Source organism: Acinonyx jubatus, chromosome B1 (assembly GCF_027475565.1).
Source record: "Acinonyx jubatus isolate Ajub_Pintada_27869175 chromosome B1, VMU_Ajub_asm_v1.0, whole genome shotgun sequence".
Taxonomy (NCBI): Eukaryota; Metazoa; Chordata; class Mammalia; order Carnivora; family Felidae; genus Acinonyx; species Acinonyx jubatus.
This window is the reverse complement of record NC_069382.1, coordinates 18339693-18355837: the sequence shown is the minus strand read 5'-3', so window position 1 is coordinate 18355837 and position 16145 is coordinate 18339693. Positions and strand designations below refer to the sequence as shown.

At 38.8% G+C, this 16145-nt stretch overlaps 1 long non-coding RNA gene across 5 annotated transcripts in view; it reads right to left on the bottom strand.

Moving 5' to 3' along the window:
* Nucleotides 1-2393: 2393 nt before the first annotated feature.
* LOC113604651 (uncharacterized) overlaps nucleotides 2394-16145 on the bottom strand; it is a 124913-nt gene continuing 111161 nt past the window's right edge. For all 5 annotated transcript variants that reach the window (XR_008295860.1, XR_008295859.1, XR_008295858.1 and 2 more), the window contains 2 exons: nucleotides 5705-5787; nucleotides 2394-2669 (listed from right to left, as the gene is read on the bottom strand). This is a non-coding gene — a long non-coding RNA (uncharacterized LOC113604651). The remainder of the gene's footprint in view (nucleotides 2670-5704; nucleotides 5788-16145) is intronic.

The window sequence follows — 16145 nt, the reverse complement described above, 5'->3', positions numbered from 1 at the left end:
TCAGGAGTCAGAAGCTTAACGGACTGAGCCACCCAGGCACCCCGGTAGGAGGCTATTTAAAAAGTAAAATCAAGGGGTACCTGGGTGGCTCAGTCTGTTGAGCAGCTGACTTTAGCTCAAGGCATGATCTCACGACTCGTGAGTTTGAGCTCTGCATCAGGGTCACTGCTATCAGCACAGAGCCTGCTTCAGATCTTCTGATCCCCTTTTTCTCTACTCCTTTCCTGCCTGCAGTCTCTCTCTCTCAAAAATGAAATAAATCTTTAAAAAAAATAAGTACATTCAAGAATTGGCATACATGATCGTGTTTAAGAGATAGCTGGAGCAAAAGGCAATTATGAAACTGCCCTGATATGTAGGTCCCTGTAAGAGGAGGGATGCACAAGTTGGGATGGAGTTCATTGAAAGGCCACTGCTAAAAAACGACTGAAGTGTATAAGGGCACCTGCATGGGAGGATGGGAGGAAGAGTTGATGGAACTCAGGTTGCTTCTGTAGTGTCTGGGCTTCATCCTCAATAGCACTTTTTCTCAGGAACAATTGGCTTATTCCATATAAAGCCAGTCTGTACTCCAGGGTGATTTCTCTCCAGGATTTTATAGACAGCATTTTCCAAGATAAAATGAGCAGTTATAGATTAAGTATTATATGGCCAAATCTGTGAAATACCTTTTAAACATCAGGCAAGCCTCCATCTATTTGTGCATGAGCCAGGTCTGTCATTTACATTGCTATTTGTCAGAGGATCTGCAGACTGTTGGCATAGTTGGCATTAGTTTAATTAACACTGAAGCTTATAAATCAAAGTAAAGACTTCATATATCCTTTGAGACTTATGTTACTAACTGCTAAGAATAATTCTACTTTCTGCAGAGAAGTGAAAATTGGAAACCAAGAGTATAAATTTGGCTAATTTGACAATAGTTGTTACATCTATTAATTATCTTCTTTTAAATACATACATAAAATATTTTATTATCTATAATCAGTTGGCACAGATTTTGTGGAGTTGGGAATACAGACGCTTTTTTATTTCAAATTCTCCGTATTTGGTTCATACTCCTATTACCCAGCAATTATATTTAAAGCAAAAGTTAACCTGCTCTCATAAAATTATATAATCATGTAATCAGAAGGGAAATTAGTGGTTCTCTTGTTCTGCTTTGGAGAGATCTACTCAATATGGTCTCATTTAAAATTTTTAGTAACAAAATTTTCAGCATGCTGGTTTTAACCAGTTTTAAATCACTCAAGTTCATTTTTATAACTTTCCTACCTATAACTTTCCTATTCCTTTTACAAATTTCCTATCAGTCTTCCTTCCTTCTCTTTAATAACAGTTCTCTCTAGTTCTTTGAGATTTACGTAATACATTGGAGTATACAGACTCCATGCCGCTGTGCCCCTTCATTCTGAGGGAGGGCTCCAGCAATGGTGATCCTGTAGCATGAAGTTAAACACTGTAAGGGGAATGGGCCTGTTCAAAGATCACCTTCCTCTTTGATCCTGCTCTTTCACGGGGTTTGGTTTTGCAACTGATGGTACTGCCATTTTCTCCTTCCCCAAACTCAAGTTCAGCGTCACCCTTTCTCTCTTGAGTTCATATCTCAGTGGCTCTGCTTTACCTAATATTGACTTTCTCTGTGGTAGTCACATTACCATTGTCCTCACTAATCCCTACTTAGCCTATCACAGTAACAACAAGCCTGGTTGCTTAGGCTCAAATCCTTGTGTTCCTTAGTGTGGTCTCCATCTGGCCCTCACTACCTCTCTCTCTACCTGGTGACTCTGAGAGCTGCTATTTAGGTCATGTGCTTGAGGGGCTAGTATCAGGTTAAGGTCACCGCAGCCTGCTTGGCCAAATAAAATGAATGCGGAGGCAGCACTACCATCAGGTAGCTAAGCTAAACTTCCAGCACACACACGCATACAAAACCATATTAGCTTTGTCTTGCTTGTGGTATAAGGTTGAAAGTTCTAGCCTTATTTTCCAGATCTTGTGGTCTTGTATAATTTGCCCTAACTCTACCTTTCTAAGTTTCTTTCCAGATCCTTCTGTCTAGCTCTTCTGTGTTCGAGCACAAAAGAGGACTGAACTTCTTTTCCTTAAAATGTTAAGAAAACTCCTAACTCATCCTTTGCTCATGCTCTCCCTTATTCTATCTTTACCTCTTTTCTTCCACATCACCTTGCAAGATCTCTCTCAGATGGCATGTTCTCACTGAAGTTTCCACCACTACCCTTATTCGAAATTAACCTCCCTTCTTTCATCTTCCACTGCTTGTTTTGCCTGTATCAGAGCGTAACTTTTATCTTTCTTTCTTACACTTACTGCCTTACATTGCTCTCTCCTCTACCTAATTGGGAAAGAAAGAAACTCACTGCAGGCAGAGATTTTCATATCGATCTTCCTCTTTATTTGTCTGAATGTCTATTATAGTGGCTTCCATGTGGTGGGAGCAAGATGAACAGTGGCTGCTTGAAGGATTCACCATCTCTCACCAGATGCCCTATTCAACATGCCTTACTGAGGTAGCCAGGGCGTCCTGAATATGCTAAGACTGTAATTCTTCCTCATCAAGACTCATTCTGTTTTTCAAGTATTCAAGATAAGCAGAGTCTTTTGGAGATAACGCCATGTGACTTCTCTTCTTTTGTATCTGCTTTTGCCTGGATGGGGGTGGAAGAAAGGGGCACAGGCAGTTCAAATCCCTATATCACAGTTTGCTTTTCCACAGCACCTTTCATAGATCATAGGTCTCAGTGCCCAGATGGTTTTCTTCTATTACCCACTAATTATTAATGAGGATGCACAGCAAAGCCTCCACAGAGTAGCATCTGGAAAGCTATAATTTTCTGGAGCTCCATTTCAATAACATGCTTCTGTCTGAGTGTTTAGATTCTCCTCCCAGAGAGGAGAGTCTCCTCCCTCCACAGGAATAAAGCCATCTACCTTGTGGCTCAGTGGCTCCTGATCTTTTGGCACAAGGGAGGGAAGCAGGGCACCCCTGAGTGTGCCGATTCACAATCCCCAGGTGCTGCAGTGTTGTGGTGAGTGAGGTCTGAGTGGGGATGTGGAGTCAGAGTTACTGTTTTATTTATTTATTTATTTATTTATTTATTTTATTGACAGAGTGGGAGAGAGAGAGAGGGACAAAACTCTCTTGGGGGAGGGGCAGAGAGAGAGGGAGACACACAATCTGAAGCAGGCTCCAGGCTACGAGCTGTCAGCACAGAGCCCGATGTGGGGCTCGAACTCATGAACCATGAGATCATGACCTGAGCCGAAGTCTGATGCTTAGCCGACTGAGCCACCCTGGTGCCCCAATAGCTATCTACTTTCTATGGCCAAAGTCAATTTTATCCAAATTTTGAAATTTGGCAGAACAGACTCTAAGCCCAAAATAATTTGGTAAAACATTCACTAATTCTCCCTTTAATGATAGGGAATATTGAACCAATTTATAGGAAGGAACATTATAAATGTTATGTGGCAAGTACCAGGGATTAGGATATGTGATTTTTTTAAAAAATCACTCATGCCTGAGTTTTCCTTATAAACTGAAATTCAAACTCATGTCAAAATTTTTAATAGAATGTTAAAGATAAGTTTTGAAGTAAACAGTAATTTCAGAATAGGATACAGAAGCTTGAAGTCAGAAATAAGTACAAAATAACCCAATACCATCTGATATTTGAATCTTCTTGAAAGTATTTCCATGAATTGATAGTTTATCTTTGTTACAGATTTGAGGTGTCAAGGGTCCCAGTAATTTCTCCCAGAGACGACTACTGTCTCCTGAGTTCCCCTTGGGGTCAACCTGAATGAGTCCATTTCCTCTCTACTGAACAGTCTCCTAGCCAATGTCCCATGTTTCCCACCTGGCCCACATTCGACATGGTTCCTGTCATTTGTTTCATCCTTTGAATGAAAACTTTCAGCTTTCTTGGTTTTGCCAGGCTTGACTTTTAATGCTTACTGTACAAGCAATTAACAGGATTTGAAAGGTCAATGGGAAACAGATTAAAGAACATTTTCTGAATGCCAGCACCCCATGAAGCCAGGTCTGGAATGTGAAGGGTCATCCCTGTAGACATTCTGACTCCCCCTCCCCCTTTGTCAATTATTAGGTGGTTTATGAGAATCCAAACAGCATTAATCAAAGTGACAGGGGGAAAATCCTGTATTTGTACATGCCATTTAGGAAAAGTTATTTTAGTATAAGAAGTCTTGCTTTTGGAAATTTGCAAGCATGCACGCACAGGGGCATTTGTCTGCTTAGTCAGGAAAGGTAGTGATTACTGCGGGGACACTTCTCAGAGGGTTCCTGTGGTCCTACATCCTCATGCTCCTCTTTGGCACCCTCACTCCTAAACCAATTAGAAAAGTAGGCTAACAGCTCTGGGCAAATGGTCTGTCAGATGAAGACAAAGGTTTCAAGGAGGCAGGGAAATGGTTGGATAACACTGCTACATGAAGACAGAATATATAGTAGGTGTTTTCTCATACTCTGACTCTCAAAGGACATTCGATGGGTCCCTTGGGGCTTAAAAATACTAGTATCTATCAAAATCTTGCTTCCTGTACCATAGTACCTTTGCCTTGGGTTCTTTCAAATTGTACCAAATGTTTTCCAAAATTGAAAAGTGGGATGCATTATGGATACTTCTTTCTCATTTTAGCATCATATAATGATTTAATGAGCCTCACTGGGTTACAAATGGGATAGAACCATGTTCCCTTGTGTTCCTTTTTTCTTTCTAATAAAATGATCTCATAAGGTTGAAATCACTTTATTTCCTTTGGGAAAAATACAAGGCCTTCCCATTGATAAGAATAGTTAATTTCAACTTTAATTCTTTTTACTACATTTCAACTTTACTTTTTAAAAATACTTTTTGGTGGGGGGCATCTTCCTAATATCCCTTTAAAATAGTCTAATCCAGTATGAATCTGGTACCCTCAGTTCACTTATTAACTGGGATAAGTGCCTAACCTCAAAAATTGCTTAGCATTTTACTGTTCAATATATTCTACTACTCATGAGGGTAGCAAGAAATAAGATTTAAAAAATCATTATCAGATGAAAGATACTCATCAAATAAATGATCATTCTTAAGGAGAAATAGGGGATTGATTTTTTTTTTCTCATTTGAAAGCATTGACTTCAGGCTCATTTGTAATAAAATGATTTATTTATCATTGCCGAGCAGGGGAAATTGCTTTTCTAAAATAATAACACTCCTTTATTTTCTAAAAAAATTAGATAATTATAGCAGCACATAAGACACTAAGAATTTCCTCTACCACCCTAAGTCTCCCTCCCCATTCTCCAAATCTGCTATTTCCCTGAAAGTTTTCAAATCAGCAAGCTTGAAATGAGTTTCCTGAGAGTTCTTTTTCTCTTTTCCAAAATTTCCTAAGGTTACTCTATATATACCTAAATGCCAATAATTGTCTTGAATAGACTGAAGTAAAATAAATGAGGTGGCTAAAATTCATTTTTATCTCATAAATGTTACACCTTGTCAATTAAAACAAATACTCCTTTTCTGTGCCAAGAAAACATTTTCTGTTACATTCACAATCTGTTTCAACTGCCATTGGGTACAAGGAAAACCTCTAACAGATGGGAATCAGTAAATGGCAATTGCAAGAAGAACTGACTATCTGAATAACAAATGGAAGACATATTCTGTATTACCTTGGCAGGCAGACGTGGTTCTGAGGGCTTTTTGAGGCACTGTACTACTGATTCAGAGGACAAGACTGGGGTCGAGACACCCCCTGAAAAAGAAAATATATGTATGCTTTACACAGACCATCACCCCTTATCTCATGTCACACAGAGTCAAGGTTGTAAAGACCTTTCTATTCTTAGAATATTTGGGAATAGTGAGACACAGGAAGTAAGGGGTGCAGCCTAGGAGGTGTGGAGGTGTTCATCCAGAGACAAGGGGATAACACAGTCACCCTGGAGTTAAAGATCACAATGTCCTTCATTAACCTCTAACCCCACTTTCAACAAGAAAGAGACAGAGATAGTATTCAAGTGGGTAAACACGGTGACGGTGACGACTCTCTAAGAGCACAATGCTCAGAGCCATTGTGCTCTGCACAAAGGCTGCAGAAAATGCTACCTAGAGAAAGCCTTACATCAGGGCCAGTAGAGGAAGTTGCCGTCAGCACCACGTGGGCCAGATGCCTGAAAACACTGAACAAGTGAAGGAGTCTTGGACTTCTTCCAAGGCAAAAATAGTAAAAAACCCGTGTCTGCTTTCTACCACCCAAGCGGGAACTGCTTCATGAGTCGCTCCTTTGAAATTTCCTTTCCAAGTCTAAGCAGCGTGTGCAAGAGGAGTGCACCAAGAAATGTCTTAGGTGTGTGCTGAGATGGTAGGTAAGAAAGACACAGGTGGATTATCCTCTGTGGCCTTTGCTTACCATTCACCTATGCTTACGGATTAAGGCCCGAAACTTTGAGGAACAAAGCAAGCTAGTTATCCCTGGATAGACTACTAATGTGAAAATGTATAAGGAAACCTAACTTCAACTTGGAACCAGGGACCCGTGAAGGGAGAGCTCTCACGCACGTATCACTCATCGCAGCTTGCACAGTTCAGCAGGAAGAAGGAAGACTTCCTATCCACTTGGCAGCAGCAAGCTGCACTCCCCGGCGGCCAATGAAAAACCGTCACCACTTCAAACTCCTATTTTCCTCCAGTGAACTTTTGTTCAAACAACTGCCCCCCTCCCCCAACTTCCTCCTTTCCTCTATAAAAGGACACGCTCCTCCTCTGTTCTCTGGACTTGCCAATGGTTCGACATAGTCTGCTTGTCTCGAATTGCAATTCCTCTGCTATTTCTGAATAAACTCCATTTTGCTGTCTGAATTGCTTACCTTTTCTTTTAAAAGGTTGACGGTAACAACCTAAATTCTTTCCTATCCTTCCAATAGAGAGATACAGACCTGAGAGAAGGACTCGACATGAGAAAGGAGGCTTGGAAGAAGGGAACATGCAGGAGCAGTTAAGAGAAGGTTCTCTGAACTTCTCAAATGTACCTGTTTCCCATACCACAGCATCTCTTTCCACCATCCCTTCACCTTGCCTTCTGCAGGGTCTTGGAACAGTGGAGTAGCTCAAAATGTGCTATCAACCACAGTTGTCTCCTAGGACCTTTTGTTTTTTTTCAGAAAGAACACTTCCAAGAAATGGTAATATGAAACATGTATACTCAAGTTAAATATGCTTCATTATTTTCATTAATCTTTGCAATGCTTTTAATACATTCCTATGAAGCAACAGAATACAGTTCGGGATGAAAATTTATCCAAGTGAGATTTAAAATATCATTATGGCTATGAAGGATTTAGATATTAGGTTTTATACTCATTGCTCTTCAATTGGTGAATCAACCAAAAGGTAAATGGGGGAATATCCTGAGTTTTCTTAACCTCCCATTGAGAGAGAACATGAAAATTGGTGTTTTTTTCTCACAGCATAATCTTTGAACAGATCGTCATAATCATAGTATGTCTGTATTCAAAATCATCATCAATGCCAAAAAATAACTCTTATCATGCCTTTACATACCTACTTGTCTATGCTGAGTCACACAGATAAACTGAACAGGGCCCCTGGCTTTCCTTCACCTTGCTTGTTTGTTGTTTTTTGGGTTTTTTTTTTGGTTGGTTGGTTTTTGTGTCCTTTCACAAGTCTCCCTTGATCCTTTCCAGGGAACCACTCTGCTCAATGCTGGTTCTTGCCCACCCCCCCACCCCCCCGCCAAATGACAGTTGTATACCTCTTACCATCTCTCTGTGTCCCTCACTGGGCCCTCCTCTAGTACTCAGCAAATAAAGATAAACCCCTCTGTGCTCCATATATCTTAGCAAATATCCAACCTTGTTCAATTGCAGCATACGTTTGGCTCAAGTAAACATATTTAGGGAAGTCCTTATGTTCATGTGGTATATTGCTGTCAACCTATCTGGAGCTGATCTGCTATACTGCACAGTATATACATATACACATAAGTTCTTTACAGAAATAACTTGCACTAAGAAAGTAACACAATGAGCTCTAATATGAAAATGCATAGTTACTTAATCATAAGAGTAATATTTGCATTCACTGTTTACATAGTCTACAGAAATCAGCATATTAAAATAAGCTGGCGGATTCCAGGGCTTGGCATAAACTAGTCTTTGTATATTGTCATTGTCCCAGAAACAGCACAACACTTGGTGAATAATTTAAAACTTTCCTGTATTATTTTTGAGCAGGATGTAGGAGTATTATACATTGCTTGTGACTACCCATGTCCAGTTAGGAAAAGAAAACCAACTCCACGTATTTCAAACCGATTCGATTAGAAAACTGGTTATAAAAGTAACCAAAAAAATGTATCAACAAAAAGAAGAAAGAAAGAATGGATGAAATTCCCCTAGACAGTGGTAACTGCATAATTTACTGCTATTAGTAACTGCAGGATGCCATTACTACTCCCGGGGCTAAGGACACAAAAGGGAGATGGTGTGACCCCATGTCCTCATGGCTGTGCTGCTGTGGATGCTGGAGTTCCTCCAGAGCCACTGCTGATGGACCCAGGAGCCCACACTCCTTGTGACACTGCAGGAGTCAGAGCCCAGGAGCACTGGGCTAACAAAGCTGCTGGAGCCTCCAGTGCTGCTAATGCAGGAACCCAGGCTGGCACTCGTCACTTGCCAAGTGCATTGCCAGGAGTAAAACACTGGCTGAAAATAAGGGTCTGCCCTTCTTCCCACCTCTCAATCTATTGCCAGTGTCTCCCGTTATCAGCAACTTACTAGAAATCTGCCCTAGGGGAGTCTGGAAAAGCGAGTGTGTAGATATTCTGCCCCTGTGATACAGAAAACAGCATAAAAGGGGAGTACTGGAGCAAAACGCCAGACCAGTAACCATCCCAGTGTTTTGCATAGAATATTCTATGTGTAGATAGCTCTATAGAAAGCCTGATTGGCATTTATCTCTTTCCCAAATACCCCTACTCATATCATCTGCTAGAGGCTTTCCTGATTTTTGTGGTCATTACTTCTCTCTCTCCCCCTTTCCCTCTGACACTCTATCCAGATAGAATACTCTATCCCTAAATTCTCACATGCCACCTGTATTTCCACCTGTGTTCGCCAACTGTGTCAACTCTCTAAGGCAGCTGGAGGACTCATTGGCTTCTTGTCTTATTTCTCCTTACTCCATTATTTAAAGAAGTGTGTGGATCCCCTTTGAAACTAGGTTTTTTTGTTTGCTTGTTTGGTAGTTTTACTTTAACTGGTTGGTTTCATCAAAGAAAAAAAAATTACCTTCTATTATGAACTCAATGTTTGTATCCCCCCAAAATTCCTATGCTGAAATCTTAATCCCCAGTATGATGGTATTCAGATGTGGGCCTTTGGCAAATGATTAGGTCATGAGAGTAGAGCCTTCTTGAACGGGATTTATAAAACGGAGCCCCAGAACTCCCTCCTCTTCCACGATGTGAAGACACAGCGAGATAGTGATGCATGAACCAGGAAGTGGATTCTCACCAGACACCAAATATACTAGCCCCTTGATCTCTAGTTTTCTAGCCTCCAGAACCATGAGAAGCAAACTGCTGTTGTTCATAAGCCACCCAGGCCATGGTGTTCTGTTACAGCAGCCCGAAACAAGACCACTTACGGCAGTAAGAAAACAAATTGGAGATCAGATGGGTTCCTGTCCTGTATTCACTAATATTGACATTACAAATTTGGGGAAATCTCTTCACTTCTTTGAGTATAAGTTTTTTCAAAAGGTTGGATGTGGTATCTAAATTCCTGTCCTACTCAATTATATGAGGTTTTAGAAAAGTCATTTATGTTTAAAATAACTCATGTCTCAATTCTGAAACACTTTCATGGGCATAACCTTTAAAAAGGAAGGAAGGTAGAATCCCATCCCAGGAAGGAAAACATATATCTATTATAAAATCAAATACACCACAGAATCCAGAAAATAGTTCAAAATGCCTTTTCCTGAACTTCCTTAAGTTATCTATTCTGTAGCAGGTCTAGTGGATTGGCTCCTGCCTTCTTTCTCCCACAATTCACACTTCCTCCCTCAGTCTCTCTGCCTCTTGGCTGTCACCATGGAGTTGCACTTTTTTCTCTTTTCCTCCATCTCAGAAGGCCCATTCAGTTTCATGTGGGTCATCCCTTATTAAACCTAGTAGAAATGGCTTCCAACCTCATGTCACAAGACTATGACAGCCATCTGCTCTTTCTGTCAAAACTTACAGGGACACATCTACCAGGCACAGAAACTTCCTCTTGCTGACTTTGACCAAAAATGATAACACAAACTTTCAGGACAATATTATCTCTCTAAGCTCTTTCCTCATCTTTTCAATCACCTTGTTTATTGCCCTAGATATCTATGGCTGAATAGATAAAAGTACAGGTGACATTATAAGAGATGCAGGATGAGAAGATTCTGGTCTACCTTGCTACAGAACGTGCATAGAGTTAACCATCTCATAAATTGTGAAGAACAATAGAGTTTTAAAATTAAGGCTATAGCACAAGGAAAGATGGGAAAAACAGATTAGTTTACTTAACTTCTTGGCCTATGGCCATGCATTTCTGAACACATGGTTTATTGAACTCTTTCTTCTCTTGATAACAGTGAATGCTTCAATAAAATATATAACCAGGAGAGTTGCAGAAAGAAAACGAACAGTTACAAATAATATTTACTGGTAATGCTCAAATCAGAAATGTATATTAAAATGAAGCTTTAAAACTAATTTTTATACTTGATTTGAACAAAAGCAGCTTATTTGCAAGGCGGTCCAGTATATTCCCACATCTTGTCCAGAGTTCGTAACATCTGCTTTTATTGTTTAGAATTATTATTTTGGTCACTGCATAAATCAATGCTTTACAATTTTTTTGTATTAAGAAACATAACAAAACAAATCCCACTTTTTTTTAAGTTTTCATAGGACTTGGCACTTGAGTTTTTTGGAAAAAAAAAAACAGAAAAAAGGGAAACGAGAGTAAACAACAGCAATATGCTCATTTCATATATTTTGAGGTCCACCTGTTTAAATGTTTTCAAAACCATTAAATGCATCTGTTACTTTTTTTTTTCTGTGATAAAACAAATTATATGAAAAAATAAGTATGCATAAGTATCTAAAGTCAATTTAGGTAGGTTTTCAGATAGAAAATTAGGTAAGTTCAAAAAATACCTCAGATTCCTTAGCCAGTCCCCATTTTGAAGTTAAGAGGAAGAGGGCTTACCTGTGTAACCTTGGGTACTAAGTAACCTTGGGTACTGTGTAATCTTGGATGATTCATTTTTATAGAATATTATTTACCTCTTGTGAGTTGTTCGAGGAATTCCTGAGTCCTTGTATAGTAAGGGCAAGGCATATAGTTATCCTTTGATCAATAATGTATATTATTATTTAAATGGGAAACATATGTGAATGTAGTTCTTTATTCCTGGATCCAGTCATATTTGTTTGTATATTTGATCTTGTGGAATCTCAATGGGCTACAGTTTCTCTCTCTAGTGTGTTCCAAAGAGCACTAGACCATAGTTATCTGTCAGATACAGGAGGAGAAATGGATTCTGTTTCTGGCTTAGTGACTGCAGTCTGCACCACCTGGAGCAAGGCATCTACCCTTTGTTCATTTCTTATATATATAATTAGGAGATGATAGTAAGTGGTCACAAAAGTACCCTGTGGTTCTAGTATGTAATATCTTTGAGGCTGAATCCTATATGGTATTATTTTGTTCTATTACTATATTATTATATGCCTTCTACTTTTTAGGATATTTCACAATCAGGAACACATCATTTCTTTTGAGATATAAAATAAGATTCCTGGATGACATAATTGCATCTTCAGCTTAAGAAGCATCACTTTGATACTCCTAGTTTTACTTATATGAAGGACTTCATATCACTGCATAATCTACATGTGACTCTGTGCTGTGAGCAGCTTCTATCCTTAACCTATGGCATTCCTGAACAGTTGTCATCATTTCACTTTATCACTCCGTGACAAAGAAGAACCTGTTTCAATGAGCTTTAGTGATAAACTGACATAATATTAAATATCTTTTGAAGAAACATGAATGGGAAAGGCAGTGTCACAGACTATTCACCTGTTAGTCTGAGTCCTCTGGAAAGCAACTATTAATGCAGGATTAAGTATGCAAGGATTTTATTACAGTAAAATTGAGGGAAAATGGTAAAGGTAAGGTAAAATTGAGGGAAAATGATAAAGTGCCCAGGGAAGGCTGTGGAAAGCATCTTAGACTGTTGTCCAGCCTCAGCAAGTTGCATCAAAACCACTGGGGAGACCCTGAGCCACAGTCGGCCATGAGGAGCTCACGTCTCCCAGGAACAGGCTGGTTAGTGTCCCTGCTGCTGCCCTCGAGCAGTGGCTGAGAGCAATCCACAGCATGTGCATCCACAGCACAAACACAAGATGGATTTCAAAGCTCATGAGCCAGGGTCTAGGTCAGTAACTCTGTCTCTAGTTAGAAACCTGTGAGGTGTAATTTCACAGCCACCATAGATAGGTATCTCTTCTCAATCTCTCTGTTTCAGGATCCATTGCAAAGTGCCACCCATCACCCAGTGAACCTTCCTTTGATCTAGTCTTTCAAACTACTCTTACTTGGGAACTCTCCCCCTCTGGAGTCTTTCCACATTTCTTCCTTTCTCTGGTCTCTTCTGCAAGCTCATCCAAATTAGCAACATCCATCATTATTGTCCTGAATGTTCAAAAGTCATGACCTAGCCACTCAGGGAATTAAACATCAATTAGTTCCCAGAAATCACCATCCATAGAAGGCAATGAGTAGGATAACGAAGAACACAAAAAGTTTCCTTCCATGTTACAGCAAAGCTGTGCTGTCACCAAACTCCTCTGTCCCATTTACTACTCCATGGTCCCATACAGTACTCCATGGTCTGTCTTCTGGATCCATGAACATACTGAAACTCCTCTCATAAAATCATCAATATCTGTTTAATTGTCAAATCTATTGGACATTTTAAAGTCATTATTCTTAACTTTTATATCCATTTAACATTATTGATCATCCATTTCTCAAAATTCTATTTTTCCTGGACCACTGCAATTCAGTACACTGCACATTCTTCTTACATCTTTATTCCTTTTGTATTTTTCCTCATGTTTTTTGTTCCTCCCCATTCCTTAAATAGTGGTGCTCCCCAAACCTTGTGCTCTTTTTATTCTACATAGTTTTTGCAGGAACTTTATTCTCTGCTGTGTAACAATTTTCATTTACTCATGTAATGTTCTATCATTTATCAAGCTCCTAGTATGAACCATGTACTATACTATGTCCTGATGATAAAATCATAGGGAAAAAAGTCTCTGGCTTTCGGGTACATATTGTCCAATGGAGGAAATATAAAAGTCAATAGGCAATTATAGGACAATGAGATACTTTTATAATAGGTGAGTGCACATGGTTTGGGTCATCATAGGAGGGCATCTAACTCAGACTTGGAAAATTAGAGAAGCTTCTCATAATATAATCAACGGTGTGTAATAACAATAAGAGGGGAAGTAGGGCACTCTGAACTAAGAAAGCACCACATTTGAAGGTATAGTTTGGTGTATTTGCAATACTGAATTAAAGGAAAAGGGAGAGGTTGGGTCAGGAAATTGTAAAGTTAATGAAAGGAACAACCTTATGTGCTATGCTGAGGTCTTTGGGTCTTAAGATGACAGCAGTGAAGATCGCTGATGGGTTTGAAATGAGTGCATGACTTAATTTCTTTATAAGTTTTGGAAGCTTACTCTATAGGAAGGATGGCTTAGAAATGCCTGGCTTCCTTGCTGACGTCATCTCCCTCTTCCCATGTTCTCCCTCAGCATTAGCCATGCTGGCCTCTCCTCCCTCATCCTCAGACACACCATCTTGCCTGACAAGCTGCTGCTCCTCCCCCGGACCCTCTCTCTTCAGGAGTGTGCAGGCTCTCTCCCCCACGTCTAGTTGTCTACTCAAATAGCACCTCCTTAGACAGGTCTTCCCTGGCCATGCCCATAACTCTCTACTTGCCTCTACCTGTTCCTATCCCTAATGTCTGTTTGTTGTTCTTTTCAAAGTTATCACTACCTGACATTACTATATGTCTGTACATTGCCTATATCCTTCCTTACAATATAGCTTCTCTGAGGGTATGAATTTGAATTTTTTATTGTTCCCTTAATATTCAGAACAGGGCTTGACAGACAATAGTCATTTAATATATGATTGTTGAATGAAATTACTGAATCAGAGCCTGGGGAGCCCTACCAATAAACATATTTAGAATACAGGCCTTTATTAATTAGAATAAATTAACTACTGAGAATTTTCTCACCCGATATCTTAATAATACATCTAAGCTATGCTCAGATGAGAGGAATCCAATGCAATAATGAATTTCTGGGAACAATATTAATAGATTTAGTTTCTAACTAATAAGACATTTGAAATATTTTAAATACTATTCCTATATTCTTTTTTTTAACCTTATAGATTAGCTTCATAAACACAACCAGCTGAATGCAACTTAATAAAGATGGGGCTACCAACATTTAAATGTTGACAGGAAGGAAAAATGACTTTTCCTGAGTTATTTTCATAAAAGAAGATGACTCTCTGCAGAGTTAGTCTCATAAAAGAAAAAATATTGGGTAGATAAAATATTTCCAAGCTGTATTAAAATAGGCTTTTTTGATAACTTAAGAGACTACATTTTAGGTCCATGGATTTCAACAAACTTTTTTTCTTTAGAGAATGAAAACATCAAATGTCTCTGACTTCATCTAGTTTTAATAAAATATTTTATTTCATGGAGTTACATTTGATAAGCTCATTCGCACTACATTAGTTGACGATTTGCTCCAACCACAAACTCTAGCCAAACTAACACAGGTTTCAAATAAATCAGAAGCAAAAGCCTCAATCATACATTAATTGCATTATAGTTCAAAGTTTAATTTTGTGAAAACAAAGGTGTTGTTCCTCCTAAAAAAAAAGTAGTGACAATTATTTCAAGTTGTCAACTGAATCTGCAGATCAGATTCTGTTAGAATGTCAAAATGTTCCTTTATGCCAAATTTACCCAACAGGTTCAAAATATGCTTTAAACAACAAATCAGTGAAAATGCCTAAAAATTTTATTCAGTTTATTCAAAACTATTTCCTGAGGCCCTTCTCCTCATAAAGGAATCCACAAATGAACAAACATGTTCTGAGAGCACTCAAGGTGCTCTTGAAAGGCAGCTCTTCACAGCTGTGTAAGCAGTGACGTTGATCACAGAACGAGAGATGCCCATGTCTGAAAGGGACCCTTCAACCAACCATTTGAGGTCAGCATGCTTCCTGTGATACTCCCATCAAGTGTCTAGTCAGCAAATGCCAGTAAAAGGAGAAACATTTTCCTCCAAAGGGCAAGTTAGATCTCTGTAAAGTGTATATGGTTAATTTTTTTTTTTGTATAGCAGCTAACATATAGCTCTTAATAATCAAATCTATTTTTCTTCCTTGGGGTCAACAGTAAAGATCTAGGAAAACATGAACTCTCTCAGGGATGGACCAGTCCTTAGATGTGAAAGACAGAATGGAATCTATAGTGACTCTTAAACTTATGGCTCATATTCGTAATTACAAAATAAAGCAAGCTACATAAAAAAAGAAAAAAATAAAATTTTCAATTCACATAAACATGCAGACTGATGCATTATAATCCCTCTGTTAACAAAGCACTTAAAACCACATTTAAATTATGAGTGTTGGTGTTAACCTTTCTCTTGATGGTAATAAAATAAAAACCATATCAAATCTAATTCTAAAAACCAAATATGGTAATAATTAAGCTTCTCAGAAGCCAAATTTTCTTCATTCTCAAGCATCATGTACCACTAGTGATTTTTTTTTCTGTTAAGTTATCCAACATTAGAGAAGCATCCACATGTCACTCTGCGGTTAAGTATGCAATGAAAATACAAACACCTCACAAAATGCAATGTATTTTCTTGACTGAGACAAAAATACACATGAGTTAATTAATTAGCTGTGTACATAATTATGTTATTATATT